Source organism: Parasteatoda tepidariorum, chromosome 3 (assembly GCF_982258835.1).
Source record: "Parasteatoda tepidariorum strain Cologne lab strain chromosome 3, Ptep-v5.0, whole genome shotgun sequence".
Taxonomy (NCBI): Eukaryota; Metazoa; Arthropoda; class Arachnida; order Araneae; family Theridiidae; genus Parasteatoda; species Parasteatoda tepidariorum.
Window position 1 is genome coordinate 110,919,450 of NC_141757.1, and position 22,729 is coordinate 110,942,178.

Consider the following 22,729-nt stretch of genomic DNA (forward strand, 5'->3'; position numbering starts at 1 on the left):
TTTCAAAAGTCGAATGTGAAAATGGAATGTCCCCTAGCACCAGGAATCGAAATTAAATAGTTACTACCCAGCAAAAACATAAGTTCTGGCCATCTTCGAAATTACTGACGGTACTGATTGAAAAGTGAAGGTGCAAATTACTGTCAGCTGGGTTGATTGCTGGGCCACCCTATGAACTTTTGCCAACATTGTAGGAAGTGTTGGGCCTGTACATTACAAACAGCCGCATCCCGTCAGTCTGTATCTACCCAATGGGCCACCAAGTTAAAGTAGTCTGCTGCCGCCAGTGAAGCGGTCGAGCGAGTAACTGTAACTGTGAATTTATTGTTTAGAAAAAGAAGCACGTTGGATTCTTATAATTTTCAAAAAAGGTAAGGTTTTATTTTTTTCTATTACATTGAAGTTATTATTTTAATCATTTTTGATTTACTATTGTTCAAATATGTTTACGACGTGCAGATTTCGGTTTACAAAGAACCGCGTTTGAAGTGCTGTTTTGGCGCTATGTTTTAGATTGGCAATCATCTTTATTCAATTAATACATCATAATTAACACCTTTCTAAGATAGAATAATAAAAAATATTAAATTTAATTCAATGAAAATGTACAGACAAATGTTTTATCAACACCAAGATCGCCGCCAAATTTTTAGCGACAATCACGCCAAAAACAAATATAAATTCTGTTGTATGATGACTCTTTAAGTGCAATTCATAATATGTTGTAGCATATGATATAAATCAGGTTTATCTAAGTATATTATGAAAATAGGTTTGTATAATAATCAAGAATTTTCATTAAAACTTATTTCTTTATGTTAAATAATATTTAGATTTTAGTTAACTAATTGCTGTTAGTAATATTAAAAATTGTTTCTGTTATATGTATTTCATTTTAATGAAATTTTTGAGCTAAATTCAAGTGTAAAAATAGGTAAAGGTTTAATAATTTATACTAAATAGTTTAAATTAAGATGAAAAATTTATTTGTACATGTTAATATAAATAATTGCGAAGAATCGTGCTGTGAATTCTTAAACAACCTAAAAAAATATAGATTATGGAAAGTTTTTTAGCACGCAGTTGCTCATACTTAATTGTATATTGGCTAACCCCACTTATACAAAAAAAAAATATTACAAAATTCTTTTATATTTTGAAATCAAAGAGTTAAGTGAATAATGTTTTTATTGTGAATTTCAAGTTAATATTCATATAAAATAATGCCCGATTTTTATAGGGATTACAAAAATATATAAAAGTTCAATACAATATGAAAACAAAATTCATACTCAATAAAAATAACAAACAACTCTTTTTCTATTAGTTTTAAAAATGTTAGAAAACCTGTTAGCGCTCTCCATGAATTTCTATAGGTTTTCTTATTTCTTGCTGTGTTTATTATTAATTTAATGAACTCGCACTCGTATTGGTAACATGCGATCAAAATTTCTACTTTTCGACTAGTTAGAGTACTAAAATCTACAGGAGCTCTGTACTTGTTGACAATTTAAATTACAATCATTTCCTGACCGCTATAGACAGAATATAATACCATTTTATTTACAAGTACAACTTCTTAAAAGGATGTTTGACCACTTTCGAAGTAGCCGAGGTGCTTCAAATTTAACTTGTATTCTATTGAGAAAACAAGTTATAACTGCTTCCAAATCACTGAAAGCTAAATTTATAATAATTTTTTGCAGAGAATCTTTCAGTGGAAATAAAAGTTTTTCAATTAACTCCTTGAAAGATTTTCAATGCTAACCTTATATTTTGTGATCCTAGAGCCGAACTTAGAAAATTTTGTTGTTTTATTGTTGACAATTCTGTTAAGAAAATTTCCTGACCTACAAGTTATTTTTCTCATTCTAATTTCTGAAAAATATTATTCTAATTTTCATTCAAACGTTTTGAGTGCCCGTTGTGTAATGCTTTTTAAATTTTTGCTGAAAGTTAAGCGAAATTTTTTTTACTCTATATCTCAAGTTAATATTCACATGAAAGTAAGACCTTTTTTTTTCTTTTACCTCTTTAAATGTTAGAAAACCTGTGCCAGTCCTCCATGAATTTCTGTAAGTTTTATTACTTAATGTATTTATTATTTATTAAATTATCTCGCTTTCATGTTTGTAACAATGGTAACTTGCAATTGAAATTTCTACTATTTTCCAACTGAGTGAAGTACTGCGTCTCTGTTCTCATCAACTTCACTTTCCAAGTAGCTGAAGTGCTCCAAATTCAACTCTTATTCCATTGACAACTTACATCTTATCACTTAAAGGAATTTTTTTTTTCTTAAACTAAATATCAAATCCTTATATTGAGCTTTGTATGGAAGTGCTAGACTAATATAATTATTAATAATAGTTTATTAGACACAATATGCTTTAATATTAGATTCCATTGAACACTAATTTAAACGTAAATTTACGAGTAGTTTGAAACACGGCTTAACGAAAAAATCTAGCCGCTTTTTTTTATTGATAATTTTCTTATTTTATTTTCATAATCTGTTTTGGCTTGAGCAGGGTTGGCAGGTTTTTGACATGTGACAGTTTTTGACAGTTTAAACCATGGTTTAAACCGTCACGTCAAAAACCTCACTGTCAAAATTGTCGAAAATGTCAAAAACCTATATTCATATGTGAAATTTAATTAATACATAAAATTTATATATTTTTTATAAAGGATAGTGTTTCTAAATATGTTCTAGAAAAAATAAATTTAAAATTTTGAAGAAACCCTTATATTTTGAATAGTAACCAAAATCTTGTACTTTTGAAAGCTCACATCTCTTATAATATTATGTATTTATTTTCATGTGTTATTGAAAATCTGCAGTGATATTATTAAGAAATTTATTTATAACCAAATTTAGTGTATAGTATAGATTATACTAAAAATTAGACATTTTTAAAGATAAACATTAGCAGTTTTGCACATTAGACATCTCTTAGAGAAAAATCTTTTTAATATTCTTTTAAATCTTCTTAATAATCTTTTTAACATAAGACAATACAAATTTAAGTGCTTTCTGTTAAATACACAGAGTAGTTAGTGTCGATTTACAGTATATTCAGCCTATTCATTTACTATGCTGAAAATTTAGTTTATCCAAATACTTGTGAATTTCATTTTGCTGAATACTATATACATAGTTTTGTTGAATATCTAAATATTCAGCTGTTGAATAATTACTTCTTGCTTTCAAGATATGCATTATTTGTATTCTTAATACAAGTGAGGGAAAAAATTAAGAGGTAAAAATTTTTTAAAATGATAAGTGTAATAATTATAAATAAATGTAATAAACAATATGAATTATATTTATCATTATTCACAAATATAACTACTTTTAAATTCAAATTAACAATCTGGATAATAAAGATATTCGATATAACATTAAAAATTTTTTTCATACACTTGTATCAAGTTTGTATTTATACAACATAACTTGTAAGTTCCTTATAAATATTAGTTATATGTTCCTTATATGTCAAAAATGCATAGTAATAAACTTTTAATTTTCTTAAGTATCAAAAAAAAAAAAATTTTTTTTTTCAAAATATAAATATTTAAAAAAATTTTGTGCAAAATTTTTCTGCACATGCATTGAATATAAATTTCTGAGATTTTAAATCTGTTATTTTACCTTAATTTTAATTAAAAAATATTTTAAAACCTGCTGATTACCTATAGTATAATTAAATTTCAATATAATGCATGGCAACTGTTGGTAGTTTTGAAGTTTATATATTTTTTTGGCAAACTTTAGTTTTTGACATTTTTGACGGGTTTTTGACGGTTTAAACCAGTATTATACCCTTGTCGTGTCAAAAACCACTTTTTGACGTCAAAAACCCAACCCTGGGCTTGAGCAAAATAGTTGTTGTTTGCCTGTCAGTCTGACCACAGCAAAGTGAGGGTTTAAACGCACATATTTTAAATTATTGTACTAGGGGGCGAACCATATGGAAACGACAAAAATTTGATTATAATCAATTTGAAAAGTTTTTTTCAAAATAAATTAAATTTCAAAAATGACTTTTATGTGAAACTGTTCTATTTTACATAAATTAAATTGAGAAAAGCAACTATTAAGAACCAATTCCCGTGATACAAATTTTTAAATTTATTAATAGTTAAAATGATTTATCAATTAACTTATTTTTTTTTTCATCATCTGCAGAATCTTTGATGTGCATAAATAATTTAATATTATTTTGAGAAGTAATATTTTAATTATTATCATTTGAATTATGATTTTAGAGAAGGATTAAGGACATTTTAATGTATTAAGCGAATTCATTTATAAAGTACAGTGAATTCTCACTTATGCACCAGTCTTTGGGACCAAGAGAAAAAGCGTATAAGATTTAAAAAACAGTAAGTTCATGCAAATAACAAAAGCTTCAGATTCAGCAAAAGCTAAATTTACAATAATTTTTTGCCGAGAATCTATTAGTGGGAATAAAAAAATAAATTTCAATTAACTCTTAGGAAGATTTTCAATGCTAACCTTATATTTTGTGTTTTTTTTTATTGTTGACAATTCTGTTAATAAAATTTCCTGGTCGAAAAGTTATTTTTCTCATTCTAAATTTCCTGGCCTACAAGTTATTTTTCTCATTCTAATTTCTAAAAAATATTTTAATTTTTATTTAATCTTTCTGGGTGTCCATTGGGTAATACTTTTTAAATTTCTGCTAAGAGTTTACCGTAAAATATTTTTACTGTATACAAGGTAATATTTACATAAAAATATGACCTTTTTTTTCCTTTTAGCTTTTTAACCTGTGCCAGTCCACCATGAATTTCAGTAAGTTTTTTAACTTTTATCATATGCAGAATCTTGGATGTACATAATTAATTTAATATTAGGTACTTTGAGAAGTAGTATTTTAATTATTATTACTTGAATTATGATTTTAAAGAAGAATTAGGGACATTTTAATGTATAAAGCAAATTTATTTATAAAGTGCAGTGAATTCTCCCTTATGCATCAGTTTTTGGGACCAAGAGAAAAAGTGTATAAGATTTTAAAAACAGTAAGTTCATGCACATAAGAAAAGCTTCAGATTCAGCGAAAGCTAAATTTACAATAATTTTTTGTGGAGAATCTTTAAGTGGAAATAAAAAAATAAATTTCAATTAACTCTTTGGAAGATTTTAAACGCTGACCTTATATTTTGTGATCCTAGAGGCGAACTTAGAAAATTTTGTTGTTTTATTGATGACGATTCTGTTAATAAAATTTCGTAGCCTGCAAGTTATTTTTCTCATTCAAATTTCTAAAAAATATTATTCTAATTTTTACTTAATCTTTCTGGGTGTCCGTTGTATAATGTTTTTTAAATTTCTGCTAAAAGTTTACTGAAAAAATTTTTTACTGTATATCTCAAGTTAATATTTACATAAAAATAAGACCCTTTTTTTTCCCTTTTAGCTCTTCAAATGTTGGTAAACCTGTGCCAGTCCACCATGAATTTCTGTAAGTTTTATTACTTTTATCATCTGCAGAATCTTTGATGTGCATAAATAATTTATTATTTTGAGAAGTATTATTTTAATTATTATTATTTGAATTATGATTTTAAAGAAGGATTAGGGACATTTTAATTTATTAAGCGAATTCATTTATAAAATACAGTGAATTCTCATTATGCTTCAGTCTTTGGGACCAAGAGAAAAAGTCCATAAGATTTTAAAAACAGTAAGTTCATACAAATAAGAAAAGCTAGATAGAAAAGTTTCAATAGCTGAATAAAACTACAAATAGTCGTGAATAGCGGCTAAACCTTCTAATTGTTTTTAATGATTTCGAGTAATGTTTTTGTCATCTCTGTTTTCGCGTAAACTGAGTAATAGTAATCGCTATAGCTTTACATTCCTTGACCAAAAACTAACGTTTTAATTGGTGGTGGGAAAGACACTGCTAGATAAATTTTGAAAGCATATGGGTGGTATATATGGTGGTTTCAATATGGGTGGTGTGATAGATAAGACACCTTATTCAAATTCATATAAAAAAATGTCTTCCTAGAAACAATAAAGGTGAAAAAAATCCCATAGGGAAGAAAAATGAACTGTATTACTAGATCCAGTAACTTATTTCCTTTTATCTGTAACGAAGATTGTTTATTTGCTTTAAACTGAAAACTTTTTCTAAAAAATGGGATTATTTTTTTCTATTTAAACAAAAAATAAAATCAAAATTTTAGACTTTTAGAAAAAAATTGTGTGCTGAATTGAAATATTTATTTTCTGAATGATGCATAAAGAATTATAATTATTATTATTTTCCTATATAATGATCAAGGGCCTTTGAAAACCTTTGTATATATGCAAAAGGCACATAAAAGAGGTGGCGCAGAAGTGATTGGTCACTGTATGTAGTTTTATATTTTAATAATGGTTATTAATTTTCATTTTAATCGTTCACTTCCCTATTCAATGAAAAAAAGTGTTATATTTATAAATTTTATTGATGTATATAAAATATTTTTTTAAAATTTTTATTAAGTACAGTAAGATTTTGATTGTGAAAACACAATCATATTTAAAAACCTACCTTGTTAACATAGCTTAAAAACGTGTAGGTTAAAGAGAAAAAAAAAAAAGTAACGACAAAGTACTGATTTGAAGCATCTTGAAACTAACCTGTACAATATTGAATGCCTTCTAAGACATTATTTGGTAGAAAAAATTTTTGCGATAAGAACAATTTTTTAGTCCAAGCAAATAAAATGCCCCGTAAAAGTTAAAAAATTCTTAATAAAATGTGTAAGTAAATTTAATTTATGGTAACTAAGAAATAATGTTAATAACACCTACATTTCACTTATTTATCTATTCTTCAATAGTACAAAATATTTTTATTTGGCAATAATATATACACCTACCTTTTTAAAAACAAAAAAGTTTTCTTGAAACAGAAGTTTAAAATGTAAACACATTAGGAATCTCTAAACTAACATTTAAGTGCGACAGAAGCAAAAAGATTATAGAAATCTTACGATTTTATGAGTTAAACGAGATGAAAAACATCAGAACCAGTTTAATTGCATATTGAAATGTTGAAGTTTTTAAAGATTCTTTTTTAACTTTCCGCCCTATAAACGGGTTGTGGTTGTGTGACGTGGGCGACCCTGCTTCACCACAGGTGCCCACTGGGTAACGAGAAGAAAGTAGTAGTTCTGGCATTCCTGTGGCCAATGGGACAACCCCCCAATGCCTGCAATTTAAAAAAAAAAGGGAAAAAAGTCTATAATAAGGAAACGCCCATTGTAACGCTCCTGTCCTTGGGCAATCAAACAGGTTTAAATGTTTTCAGTCTAATTTTTCTCTGAATTATTCATTAGATTTAAATAAGTTTTGTTTCTTTTTATTTGTGGCCCATAATGTGTGTATCCTATTACAGAGTTTATTTGCTAGAATTCGAAAAGTATATGTTGAAAGTGGTTAATGTGCAATTCCTGCTATTCTAATCTACAGAAAATGACAACTAATTTTTCTGTATCAAATAAAAATGCAGTGTACCTCCTCGAGAAGGGCCAACCGTCCTCACTGCCCTTTGACGACACTGTCTGATAATATTCCTTTTAAAAAATTTAATGTGTAAATGATGATTACACACTTTTAAAATTATTCGTGTTAATAAGTTTGATTCAGATACCATTACAAATATTTACTTTGTTAATTCTCAACTGGTTAAATTTTTAAAAGATTTTTTTAGTATCAATAAGTTTATTAAAAGATTTTTTAAAAAAATGTGAAATGAATATTTTTTTTAAAAATATGTACCTTTCAATATTTATTTTTAATTAATCGTTTATTAGTTAATAGTTTAAATTATGGAAAAAGCCTTCAAGTTTAACAATATTTTTTTCTATTGCACAATGTTTTCTATTGCACAATGATTTTCTATTAGCATGTTTTTTTTCTTTGTAAGCTACAAATTTTTCTCATTTTGATAATGGGTGAGAACTACTTTTTGAAATATACATGTAAAATAGTAGGTATAGGATGGTAATTTTACAGTTGTTAAGAATCGAATTCAGCTGTTACATAATAGTACACATTTTGTTAACTATTTACGGTGTTAATTAAAAGCCCTTTAAAAACTCGGTGTACCCTTTTTTTTTAGGAAGCACCTTTCCCTTTTTTATTCCTAGGCATAGTAATGGAGTATTTAACAAATATTTTTTGTTAAAAGAAGGAACTAAATTAATAAAAAAAATTTGAAGAAAAGAAATTTCATCAGAGATGTAAACAATGTTATTAATATTTATGTAAACTTTTCATTTTTTGTCTTACATCTATACCAGTTATATCTATACCAGTTATACATTACGGAAATCGTGACATTGGTCAAATCTGTCGTTATTCTTATCTAGTTCTTGTGTTTTTTATATGAGGAAAACATTAATTTCACAAAGCATCACCATTAAAGTAATTTAAGAATTTATTGATTTATAAAGTTATTACAGAATTGTAAAATTATCTGCCTTTTTAACTAGCAAATTTTGAGCAACCTTTTTTCATATGGTTTCAATTCAATACATATTATTGTTTTGATGCCTATTTTAATATGAAAAATGTTGTAAATTTTGAAATTTTTTTTGTCAAGGGTATACAATTAAAAATTTAATCATAAAAGTAAAGCGAAAAAGAAATACTATTGATACATTCGTGCATGTAAGTAATATATATTTAAAAGTAATTTTTCTTCTACAGCTTTCCTTGAAACAATAATTTACATTAGAATATCATAATTGTTTTAAATATTAAATGCAATAAAATTGAGCACCATAAAATTAATGAAGAAAAAACTGCATGTTTTTTAAAATTAAATATTTTCTGAGAAAAGGTGAGCACAAAATTAAACACCCTGAATAACTTTTCATTTAACAGTTATATTTTCATGTACTAGTTGTCAATCTTAATGGGTTCGTGAGTCAATATTCAATAATTTCATTCAGAAAGGAATTTTATGTTCAAAATCTTTCTAAATTATAAGACAGGTGTATGTTTTGCATGGTGTTACTAATTTGAAGACTAATTTGATGAGTCAAAATTTATCAATGAAATGATAAAAGCAAAAACTTTTCGATAGAAATTTTAGTTTTAAAAGCTCATTTTCACAAAAATACTTATGTTTTTAAAATATACGATTTGCATAATTTTTATTTTATTATCCTCTCTTTCAGGAGAACTCTTCTGTGCTATTCCAAGTGATTCTATGTAGACAAAGATATGATTTCTCTGTTGTTTTTATTATTTTTAAAATTAAATTGAAATTTGTGTAATATTTGTATTGATTAAGGTTATGTCTTTGTATTTATATGTCTTTGTATAATAAAATGTTTGCAAGAGACAATGTTGATTATTCATTTAACTAATTTCAGGGTACATTCAATTCATTACATGACTGGTTACATTAGAACATTTTTGTCCAATACACCTATTTTTTGTTAAATTTGCTGCAAGACTAAATATAATCAGTAAAACATGAATTCATGATCAGTATCGCACTAAATGATCATCTCTGGACAGCCTCTTAATATTATCGGCTGTAGGTTGTATTTATTTTTGTATAGGGTACAATAGTATCACTAGATTCCTTAAGAACACAGCTTTAATTTTAAAACATATATATACTGACTACAAGCTATTATAGACATATATATTGACTTCAAGTTAAAACTTGAAAAATTACTTGTGAGATACAGAATTTTCATAATTCTGGACAGCAGTTTTATTATTCTGCTTTTAAGTAGAATATCACTGTAAAGAAAAGATTATTACATATGTTTACCTAGTTTAAAAATGTATTGATAAGTGGAAGCATAGATTGTGCACAGCAAATCTTTAGGACTAAGGGGTTAAACTGTGTAAAAAATATTCTTTGCATAAAACAATTTAAATGAAAAAATTAACCTAGAAATATTTTCTTAGTTCATATATTAATAATTTATTCAGAAATGTATTAGATAGCTAGATATTTATTTAGCTAATTGAATTAAATAAAAATTAGGTTTGTGGGTTTTAATTACTCCTGTAACTAGGTCAATGACCTCTCGTAAACCTCTATAAACTAAAGGGATGCTGCTGGGTGTATATAAATTGCTGGCCCTCAATTATTGATTCATTGATTACCCTCTACTGGAAAATGTCGGGCAATCACTCACCCAGCGCGTTTTAGACAGTAACTGCTGGGTTAGGTACTACCGGCCATCGATAGGCCGGTATTGTTGGCTCGACAGAAGGCCAGCCATTCACTTTAGTACAGTTGAAAGTGACTTTTGCCGGCACAGACCCGTCGCTTTAGCTGGTGGCAAACAGCAGTTTTGTGGAGCTGGACCTACAGATTTGTTTTTGCTGGGTAGGACAGCTGTTTCAAACAAGTTAGAGTAGGTATTTTTTATATATCGATTCCAAAGTTTATTCTACATATAGTTTAGGGCATACTTTCACATCCTCATTTGCTTAATTTTCACATCCTCATTTTCACATTTATTTTCACATCCTCATTTGCTTAAAATTATTAAACAATTTGCTTAAAATAAATATTTCAAGGTACATGATTTAATGTATTTATAGTATATTAGTAAACGGGGCTTTCATCGCATGTCTTTAACCTTGATACCGCTATCGTTAAATAAATGGAATAAGCTTAGATAAATAATAAAAGTTAATTTTTCCCTCGTGTAATTTTCAAGGAATAATATGTTTCGATCAAGCAGATTTCATTCTGGAAATAATGAAATTATTGTGTTGGTTCCTTGAAGCAATATCATTTTTTTCCTATTAGGACGAAATGTAGGACAAATTGGTTCTTACAATTTCTCTAAAAAGTATGTTAACCTTCTCGCCTCGTATTTTTTTTTCTTTATCAAAATAAGTTCGAAAATTGCGAATTTTTTATAGCATTTTTTTTTTAAATCAGATGATTCTAAAATTGGCACGGCTTCGTAATCCTTTTACAAATTTCAATTTTTAGTGTTTGTCGCTTAGCAAAATAAGGAATTTTCCCAATAACAAATTATACTACAGTTGAATTCCACGCCAACTGAAACCAGTAGTAGAATTCCAAGCGTAATAGAGGGGAAATCACACAGGTATTTTGTCATGAAAATGTATTAAATATGTGTAAAAACAAAAAATTGTGCAATAATATGCTTCTTTAAGGTGCATTGCTTAATTAAATGACATGATATTTCCCTGTAACAATTTGTCAAATTTGCAAAATGCCCCCTCTGCTACATTGCATTTTTTGAAGTTAATAAAAATGAGTAAGCAATTTAAGAAGTCTTATAATAATTTACTTTACCTTGAAATGCGATAATGAAAAAAAATTACAAATAATGTTTGGGATGTTTAAAATCACAGAATATAGCGGAAATAACAGTGAATGTCTAAAGTGTGGGATTTTCTTAGTCCCCTCTGTTACTGACGCTTTGAATTACCTGGCAATTAAATTATGAGGCTCTTTTATTATTTTATGTAATTAAATTAAACATTGCATCTTAAAGTAGCACATTATTGCAAAATTTTTTGTTTTCACATACATTTAATACACTTTTTAGGATAAAATACCTGTATGATTTTCCCTCTGTTACGCTTGGAATTCCACTACAAAAATATCTTGGGAATCGTGCTAAAGTTAAAAATTAAACAAAATAGTTTAGTATATTATCCGGAAAAATATACATGGTATCATAAAGAAAGAGTGAAAGATATAATGAAATAATTAGTTGAATAGTTCTGTGAATCACACGTAGTAAGATAATTATAAATTTAATTTCACAACTATGATGTTAGGGCGACATTTAAGATATTGAGATAATTTAAGACGCTTAAAAATTTTGGCTACGTATTCGACAGCTTTTTGACTTATGAAACTATAGTGACTTATAAAAGATCAACACTATTTTAGATAATCTATGTTGGAATCACAAGAAAAAAAAAGACAATCAATAATTTTTATTCTTTTTTCTAAAAAAAATAGTATGCTCGGTAAATAATCAGTTGTTTTGCATCAAATAATTTTAAGCAGTGGAATGTTTTTAATTTCTTAACAAGGTTTTATTCTTAGCTACCAGACAATAATTCTTTTAAAAAAAACTTGACAATAATTTAAAAAGGAAGTTTACTTTAAAGAAAATCTAAATTAAAGTACTAAAAAAATTTATTAGTATATTAATGAAGAAATATTCTACGTAGTAGCGTAAAGAGTAAGATTTTTAAAAATGTTAAAATTTAATTAAATCTGTGTTAAAATAGTTCTGCGAAACTCTCCCGGACAGGTAATTGAAAAATTTATTTTAAGGTTAAGGCGATATATAAGATGTTGAGAGATTTTAAGATACTTAAAAATGTTGACTACGTATTCGTATTAATAATTATGAAATATATGTTAAAGAAATTGATAAATATATTATTCCAAAGTTATGCATACTCATGTATATTATTGAAATTGTATCAGTTATTGAGAAAACAAACTAAAAAAAAAATAGTCACATTAAATAAGCACAATTTGGTGTATAATCATATTCTATCTGAAGGCATGCTTTTATAAAACTCGACATTCGCTCAATAAAATGTTTTTTATTCAATAGAATGTTTTATTCAAATTTCCTTACTAAATTGCAAATAAATTATTAGAAGCCTAAAAAATAAACATCGCTTTTTATACACTGATTATCATAAATTAAGGAAAATTCACAAAAATCGCGATAACTCAAGAAATTACACATGGAATTTTATGAAACTTACCCACAATATACAACACATAGTAAGGTATTAAACAACATAAAAAGAAATTATCAGACATTAATAGTAGTATAGAAATTAGCACATGTATAAAATAAACAAATTGGAAGTATCGGTTTGCAATAGAAAAAGTACCTTTAATATGGAATATGATTGCCTCTAGAAGCAATACAGCACAAACAGCGATGTGTGATGCTTTCAATTATGCGGTCTATCAGTTCAATAGGAAGTGAGAGCCATTGCTCTTGTAAAGCAGTTGCAAGCGTGGCAAGGGTCTGAGGGGGCGGATTGATGGCAGATACACGCCTCCCTAGAGCATCCCAAACGTGCTCGATAGGATTCAAGTCCGGGGATCGAGCTGGCCACTCCATGCGAGTAATTGTTTCCTGTTGAAGATAATCATCAACAATGCGAGCTCTGTGTGGTCTTGCATTATCGTCCTGTAACAGGAAGCAATCACCAATTGCCCCGGCATATGGGCGCACATAAGCATCAAGGATGTTGTCTCGATAAACCTGAGCATTCACGGTTCCCCTTGGAAAGACATGGAGGTATGTGCGCCCTCCTAAGGATATGCCTCCCCAAACACAGACACTGCCTCTTCCGTATGCATCTCTTTCACGGATGTTTGATGGATGATAACGGGTCCCAGGTTCTCTCCATATCAAATAACGTCTACTGTCACTTTCTAGACTAAACCTGGACTCATCCGTAAAGAGAACAGGCCTCCATTGATCTGACGTCCAGTGGACATGTTGTCGGGCCCACTGCAAACGGTCTCTCCTATGGCGTGATGTGAGCGGCACGCAAATGGCTGGTCGTCTCGCATACAGACCACCTTCGTGGAGCCTTCTGCGCACAGTTGACGTTGACACCAACCTTCCGGTGGCTGCAGCAAGAGAGGATCTAAGATGTGTCGGAGTAGCGGTTCTATTCCTGCGTGCACTTAATGTCAAATATCGGTCATCGGCACTGGTCGTAACAGTTGGCCGTCCTTGACTGAACCTCCTAGATGCCGAATCTGTGGTTTGAAATTGCCTCCAAAGTCTATGAACCACAGATGGACTCACATTTAGCCATCTGGCCACTTCTGATTGACTCTGCCCTGACTCTAGTCTCCCGATGGCTCTCCATCGTAGTTCTTCAGGCAAATGATGCCTAGAGGTCATTATTACGAATTGGCTATCTCAGATTTTCAATGTCGCAATCACAGTAAAATTTGTGTGCTTTCTCTCAAACTTGGACTTTTATGCTCCAGGCAGATGACGTAAGCCGAGTGCAGCGCCACTAATTTGCATATTGCAATTTTACTCAGCTACTCTTAGTGGACAACATATGCAAATTTTGCACGGTTTGGCTTACTTTTGAAAGAGTTATCGCTATTTTTGTGATTTTTCCTTAATTTATGATAACCAGTGTAGTTTAAAAAAAACCAAAAATAAAAGGATTAGCAATCGGTTAATAGCGAAAAAAATATGAATGAAATTTTAAGCTACATCCGCGAAGTCAAGTTCCTCGTAAGTTAATCACATTTTAATTAAATCGACCCATTTAATTATTTCTTCATTGTCGCCAAATTATTTTGTAAAAATAATTAATTTAAATTTTTCTCAGCTTCTACTATATAAAAGTAGTAGAAACTTTTGATTTTTCAATTGAAAAATATGTAGATTAATATGGTATAAAAAATTCATACCTTATAGTTCAATTTTTTTTTCATCCTCAATTAAATTAAATGATAAAAAATAAGAAATAATTATTAAAAATTATTTTTGCATGAAATTATCTTTGGATGACTGGGTTACTTAAGTGGGTGCAATTTTTTTCTTAATTTTCTTAATTAGTTTTTAAAAATATGACTAAAAATGCAAAAAGTGAAATTAACATTAAGGGGTCCAAACTTTAAATCGCTCTCCTGACCAAACTATGGGGACCACATTTCTCAATTGCGGCTGCCCCCTATATTTTGAAGATTGAAAAACAAGATTGAAGAGATAAAAGAAGATTGAAAAGATAAAAATATATATGTTTATTCAGAGAAAGTACGTTTTTGTGTTCGATTTCGTAACTTAATTGAGAGTTAGCACTAAACAATTAACATATCTGAGATCACCCCCAGAAACCATTAAGTTTGGCACTAAGTACGTGAAAATCCGATCATAAGAACGAAAGTTACCTAGGGTGATATTTTTATTTATTTATTTTTTTTTTCGCGGACTGTACCTCCTGACCTTGACTTGACTTCTCATGTGTATGGACTGGATCGTAGTGCTCTGCTAATTCTGAGTATGTTGCTCACTCTGTAAGTTGTTTTTCTGGTATCGCAGTGAGTTGGACTTCCTCTCCTTTCTATTTATTTTCTTTAGCTCAATAACGTAAAGCCACCGAGAAGGGTTATAGTTAATCATTAAAATAAAATAAATAAGCTATGTTCTAAAAAGTAAAATTAATGGAGGAAAAGTCATTTGTATGGAGAAATTTGTTATGGATAACATTAAAAAGTCGCCATACTATTGTTGATACTTGTGCTTAATTTCGGTAGTAGGCAGTACTGGCATTATGGAAACTGATGAAGTTTTTATATGTACCAAATATACTCTTCCATAAGTACAGTTGTTTGATTGCGGTAAATTTTAAATATGAGTAAATTTGGTACCTATTACAGCTATAGCAAAACTTTGTCTTTTTATGATGGACACTGTGGAAAAGTGTTTTTTGTAGCTCCTCGAAAATATAAGAAAGTTGTTTGATTGTGGTAAATTTTAAATAAGAGTTATCAGGTGATACAGTTAATCTTTATTTTAATTTGATGAACAACCAAATACGCTTTATATGCTTAATCTAATAACGAAAAGCGACCGGGAAGAGAACTAAATAATAATGAATAAAAAACATTGAATTATTTTAGCTTTATTATTTATGTCATTGTTTGTCTTGCTGTTTTGGGCAAGATTTTGTAGTGTTGTTCACAACTGATTTATAGATTCTTACAGTACGAAAAACGAGAGTTGCGCTTGTGTTAAATAAATGGTTTATTGATTTCATTTGATTATAACTACAGGGGTATCAGAAGTCATAACTGGTTAAAAATCCTAATTCCCGAATCCCCTATGACCCTTCCATGAATCCCTAGGAATCCATGGCACATCTTCTGAAAATCGCTTATATAGTGGATATCACTGTAATCTAATCCACATATTTTTAAAGGTTACCCACATATTGTAGATGGAGATTTCATGCAAATTTGAGGTCATTAATCTCGCAAAATTCGACTAATAGTCCAATTGAGCAATGAAGTCAATTTTTATGTATTTTAAAATTTAGATACAGTTTTATTTTAATTTTAAGCAGAAGTTATTAAGCATATATATGCTTAAAAACTTATATATTTTGACTTATATTATTATATATTTGGATTATCTATTTAATATTTTGATAAATATATATTTTGACATATATATATGCTTTTTGATTTCCATTCCTACAAAAATGAATCTCAATATAGTTACTAATATTATAAGGAAAAAGTTTTATCATTCATAGAATAATTTCGCAAGACTTGTTTCAACATATTGAACAAAATTCTAAGTATCCTTCAAACTAAAAATCAGTGCTGTGGTTACTTAGTATTTTCGTAGTAAAAGAATACAACTGCGCACTAAATCTGTTTTTTTTTCTTCATCCCTCACAAATTCTAAGAAATCCTTAGCTTATTCCTCAAATTCATTGAAGAAACAATATTTAAGAAAGGAATTTCTAAATAGATATCACTCACCATATTTTATTTAATGAAGCAAATTGCTTCTTATAATGCATTTGAAGATGGAAATTTTAATAAATTTATTCATTCCATAAATTTAGTGTTAGAAATTTCTCTACAAGTAATTAATTGTTTTAATTAATTCATTTAATCATTATTTTACCACATTAATTGCCATAAAAAAGATGGTATTCAAATTTTTAACTGCCGGAAAAATCATTTTTTGTTGGTTTTCATCTTATACAGTAAAACAATCCGAATTGTATTCACGCCTACTAAGCCCATCTAATAAAGCCTTTTATTTTTTTTTAACTGGCTAATCTGTCAATCTAATGACCGCCTCAACGGCGGTTCGTACCCCGTCTTTGACAGCACAATATTTCCTGCATTTCTTCAACATTTAAAGAACTTTCCGTGTCCCGCACTCCATAATTGGTGATCCTGGACTATTAGAAGACGAATGTTCCATTCACGCACTGGCGGAAGCACCACAAAGCTGCTTAACTCAACACAGTCTAGTGATTCCCTCTTCTCACGATAGATTACACGATTAAATAAAATAATTAAGCTACATTTCTCGGTTAACTTGACAAGACACTACTCAACCACTACCTAACTCCAATGTCCCTAAATTAACAAAAAGCCTAACATAAGCTGAATCTAATGTCCAGTTAAATTTTATTTTTATGGTTTGGAACCATGCCGCTTGTGAATGGATTCAAAACCGCAAATGCAAAGAAATATATTTAACCTAGTATAGAACAATTAGAGAAATTTGACTTTTCAAAAGGGCATCAGACATACGGTTTGATATGAATTTTTCTTTAAATCGCCATACGTTTAAAATTGGCAAACAATACATTTTAAAAACTACTGCCTTTTTAAAATTTGCTGAATATTAAGGGCAATTTATAAACATTTTGAGAACACAAATATAGGTGAATGTATAATATTTTCAAGTCATTCAAGCTTTTCAAGCTATTAATTTGATATTTTATTTCAGGCAACTGCACGCAGGCGTTTAAATCCCTTCGTTATTATCTAAGACGAGTTTTTCTATGTGGACGAGAAACTGAAAAGAATAATGAGTAAGTTTATTTTCAGTTTCTAATTTATACACAAACATTAAATTTTAAAATTTAAAAAAAAAATACTAAATGTTCTTCCATAATAACCATTACATTATAAATAACCCTTGAAACAGGAAACTTTTTTATTAAAAATTTGTCATCAATAACAATTCCATTGGAAAGAACATTTCAAACAGTTTTGCAATGTTTTCATTAAACTCACTATTCTTTTCGTAAATAGCTACCTCAAGTTTTCACAATTTCTTCACACTTATAATCAAACCGTTACCATTGATTTCCGCAAATCAAAAGTTCTAGAGGTCTCCAAAACTTGAACATAGATGAAGCTTTATAAATACTAACAGCATTAAAATAATTCAGCATCAAAGATCAATATATTATATTTATAGGGATAAAATAAATCATAAATTATTGAAAAAATACTAATTAGTTAAGGAATTTATTCACCTTAAGTAAAAAGAGAAGTAAAATTCCTTTTCTGTCAGCAAGGAACCTTTACGAGTAGTATTTTGTTTGTCTATTCCATGATAGATAATCTATACACTTTAGAAACAATGTTTTGTTGTAATATGTATACTATGTTTTTAAAAGTTCTTTATTTATACTATAATATTAAAGTGTGTGCATGTATGTATCTCCTATAACTCCAGAACTGTTTGTTTTACGATCGCGTATCGTTCTATCTTAAATCAAACAACAGTTTTCTCTATTAATCTGAAAAGGTACCAAACACTTTCCTACCAATTAATCTCTACAAGATAATTGTTATTCCTCTTGTAGAGCCGTTTCCAAATCTGTGAGAGTGGCTGTAGAAAGGTGCACACATACCTCAGCTAGGGCATCTCGAAAATTTTCCTTTACTGATATCTCAACAATGAAATATCTCTTAGGACATGCATTATCATTCATTAAAATGCAAGTAGGAGACAGTCGTTGAATTACATCGCCAGTAGACGTGCAGGTTGGTGTGATATATTTTTGAAACTCGTGCCTAGACCACTGCAGAATGCATTTGATTTGGTGATGATCTGTGGCTTTTTGCATGTACCTTGTTTCCTCCAGACTCTTACATGCTTAGCATCAGGTTTATTCACCAGGCCAAATCTGAGCTTGACCGCCCCTCTGAATTGCTACGAACGTGATATCGTGGTACCCGGGTGTGTAGTTCTTTCATGTGCAAACATAATTGTTGAAATCACTCTTTTATTCTGCTTGGCTACAGCATCAAATCATTACCAGAGTTCAAAAGCTTTTATTCATTATCTGGAAGCCATAGAAACAAATCTAACTGGAAAAAAAATTATAGAGATGTTCTAAACACCTTTTATCTGCACTTAAATGCAACTCGTGTAAACTTTCACAAAGCCATCTTCTTATACTGCTGCCTGTCTTGTATATTTCTTAACACAAAGCCGTGATTAGTAGTTATATTTGCATTCTTCCTCTACAACTTCAAAGCAGATAGGCTTTCAAAAATTCCAATTTTCTCATCATGCTTAAGTTTTGGAAGTAAGTGTTGTATACATTGTAACTTATCTTTTTTTATTCAATAGAGAACCAAATATTTAACAAGCAAGGTTTTTAGTTGAATCTAAAAGATGCTAAGTAATTTTCTCTCGTAATCTAAAAGGGTAAGAATAGTTTCCTGGAAATTACAGTTTCATTAAAATAACAAATGCAAATTTCTGACAGTTATGATCATGTTTTTAAAACATTCCTTAATATCTTTTAAATGTAATTTCCTTTGTGATTGAGTTTCTTTCTTAACTTCGAACAAAAATTTTCTCTCTTGATCTAAAAAGGTATGAAAAGTTTAACCTCCACTGCAAATTACAGTTTACATACACAGTTTCATTAAAATAACAAATACAAATTTCTGACATCTATGATCATGTTTTTAAAACATACCCTAATATCTTTCAAACATAATTTCTTTTGTGATTGCGTTTCTTTCTTAACTTCGAACAAACATTGTCCCGCAATGGGCAGATCATTAAGATTCAGCTTCCAGTAGATCACTGACATCGCCGTCAGTGAGCGGTTGGATGATCACTTTGATCATCAGCTTGCGAAGGGATAGAAGGAAGGTGGTATGTCCTCGCTAAACCTTTCCATCGTAAAGTACTCAACTTCACGCGGTGGTCGGTCGTCAAGTTACTAAAGGGGAGCCATCCTCTCTAAAGAGGATCGAAATTGTGATGGTATGTCTTCGGAGCATCCTCATGGACGATCCTCTTCCCCTCTTTCGAGGACATATTTCCTTGACCATTACTAATAGCCCATTGTGTAGCTCTAGTACGACGTGCGTACAGTGCTACTACTGGAACAAAAGTTAAAGATTTACAAGAAGAATCCTATTAAAATCTTTCATGAATGCTGCTATTTCAATTCTTTAAGTTTGGTGGGATTTTTTTTATAAAGGAACAAATTAATAAAACATTCGGTTCATTATGAATAATAATCAATGGTGTCTGCTGATTATTTAGAATTACCGACAACAAAAATTATTCATAAATCTTCGCTTGTTTCATATTAACCCAATTACAGTAACCTTTCCATTCTAACGACAAATTCTTAAAGCTGTGTTTACTTAGATTCAATATTATTTTAACATCCATTCTTTAATCAAATGTGAACCGCTTATTCCAATAAAGCGCCTAAAAATTTTTTTCTGAAAAAAGAATTTCGGAGACAATTTTAATATACAATCACTTTCTGTAACTTTCAGTCAATTGGTTCAAAGGAATTTTTTAAAACACTTATTTTTTTAACGTCACCGCATATACTATCCAAAACCGAATGAACGCCGATGTTCGCCGACCACCTCACCTTCATCATCAGTGGTTGTGAACCTTAGCTCCAAAAGCTTGGGAAATATGGATAATAAAATCAATTCTCCCTGACAACTATTACACTGTGGAAAGGGGTCATAATGTAGAATAAATATTTTCTGCTAGCGAGCATTTTTTTTCTCCAAATCGGCTTTTATATGCATAAAGAATTCTTTCCCTGTGGTCTTCATTTAGCTAATTCTAAACCTCTTTATTATACATTATAAATATTTTTAACATTTCACAAAAAAAGTAAAATATTATAAAAAAATAATAGATTTTAGGTAAGAACATAAATGTTTGTGAAGTAATATTTTTGAAGACTTCATGAGGGCATTGTATAAATACACAACATGACATTTACACAAAATTAGTACAAACAAATTTTCCGCAGCAGTCCGTTTCCTGGTAACATCTTAAGGGTACATAAGAATCTCTTTCTAGAAATTCTATTAAATTTTTTTATATTCCTTCCGAAATGTAATTCCGAGTATTGAAAGCATATGTAAAATATAACGAAACAAAATATTTCGTCTTAGGAAAACAATTCTGAGAAAGAAATATTTAGTTTTATGTTTCATGCAATTATATTTTCAGTTCTCATTCATTATATTTCTTTATTCCTTAAAAGGCTATTTTTCTTAGAATGTGTCATAACTTTTTTTTGCATGAAAATTTCTATTAAGCTTATGCTATAAAGAAAAAATTTGTTATGCACTAGTACCGAATAATAATAAGGAAATAACATTTTTCTAGCGGGCATCAAAGGACACAAAATAATGAATGACCCATAGAGCACGAATTATGTTACAGATCTTACAAAACAATTATAGGGATATCGAAAATTCGAAAGTATTCTCAAAAACACGGATACACATTAAAAAATAATAACCAATATTTTTTTCTTGTGTGTGCAACAATAATTTTAAACTTAAACAATGAACTCATTATTCAAAATAAGAATTGAAATCTAAGTTTAAAAAAAGTACTTATTTATTTACATAACATATTATATGACACTCAACTAATATTTTACTATGAAGAATATATTATTAGTATATATTTATTAATACATTATATTTATTTATTCATTAAACTCATTTATACAAATAAATTGTTATTCGTTAAGTATACTGAAACAAAGGAATTGACCTTCAATTGAGTTTTATTTCTTAATTTAAGTTTAAATTCAGTGAAGATATGCAATACAGGGAATATTTTATAGTAGCAATAAATAAGAAATTTATTAACTATTTTGAACATATAGGCATGGGAGGACGCGTGATCCCTCAATAATTTTCAAAATTTCATAATTTTTAAAATTATTCCCTTAAAAGATAACAGCAAACAAATATTTTTTATTTGATAAAAACTAATAACTTTAGATAGTTCATTAATAATTTAATTTATTAATAATTTCTATATTTATTTCTTTTCGGCGTAGGCGGTATCTTAAAACTCATTTAATGATTTTTTAAAAGTTCTTTCGCTTATTACTGAACGATTTTGAGCTTGAAATCGATAAGTATTAATATAGTTTATAAATAAGGTTATTAGTTGTGTAGTTTAATTTATGCACAATACAATTTTTTTAATGACAATTCTTTTGTTTTCTAATAAAGATTTTAGTATCGTTTAAAAATTTTTTTTCTAGCACTAATAAACTTCCAGCTTGTCTGGAACTTTAATTTTTTATTCGGATTTGTTTTAATTATAAATTTTTAGGTAAAATGTGATAGAATATTTCTTTCATAATTTTTATAATTTTTAACCAATAAGTTGTATTTCATACGAAATATCCCTTTTACATGAGTGATTAATTTTAAATGTAACATGCCAATTTTCATCATATTTCAACAGAATGCGCTATAAACTATTTGATTTAATTTTCACTTAACTTTTAAAAACCTTCCACCGGACTTGAAAAACCGGATTGCACTAAATGCATAAAAATATAAAAAAGTGGCAGATTATTACACTTAGTAAAAATGTTATTCTTTTATATTTTAAGGAAGTTTCATATCAAGGAATTACTAATTAATTACTAATACAGTACATTATGATGGATCTGATTTTCTCATAATCTCCAGTGCAATAGTTAAAAACGAATTAAATCTGCAAGAACTTGTATGCGTTTTGGGCACTGTGGGTAAAGCGATCATACGTACAGGCTAACACTAATTTCATTCATGCTACTCTTTTATTAAAAATATATTTCGTGGCAGTTAAAATTGCATTAGATTTTGTATTATTTTTCAAACACAGCTTC

The 22,729-nt window shown here is 28.9% G+C and overlaps 2 long non-coding RNA genes across 2 annotated transcripts in view; both read left to right on the forward strand.

Annotated features, from left to right (window-relative positions):
* Positions 1-17,629, forward strand: part of LOC147814166 (uncharacterized) — a 39,969-nt gene extending 22,340 nt beyond the window's left edge. The window contains exon 3 of the long non-coding RNA XR_015432702.1: positions 17,542-17,629. This is a non-coding gene — a long non-coding RNA (uncharacterized LOC147814166). The remainder of the gene's footprint in view (positions 1-17,541) is intronic.
* On the forward strand, positions 288-9,383 carry LOC147814167 (uncharacterized). Its single transcript, XR_015432701.1, has 4 exons — positions 288-371; positions 4,789-4,822; positions 5,451-5,495; positions 9,214-9,383. It is a non-coding gene; the product is annotated as an uncharacterized LOC147814167 (long non-coding RNA).
* Positions 17,630-22,729: the final 5,100 nt, after the last annotated feature.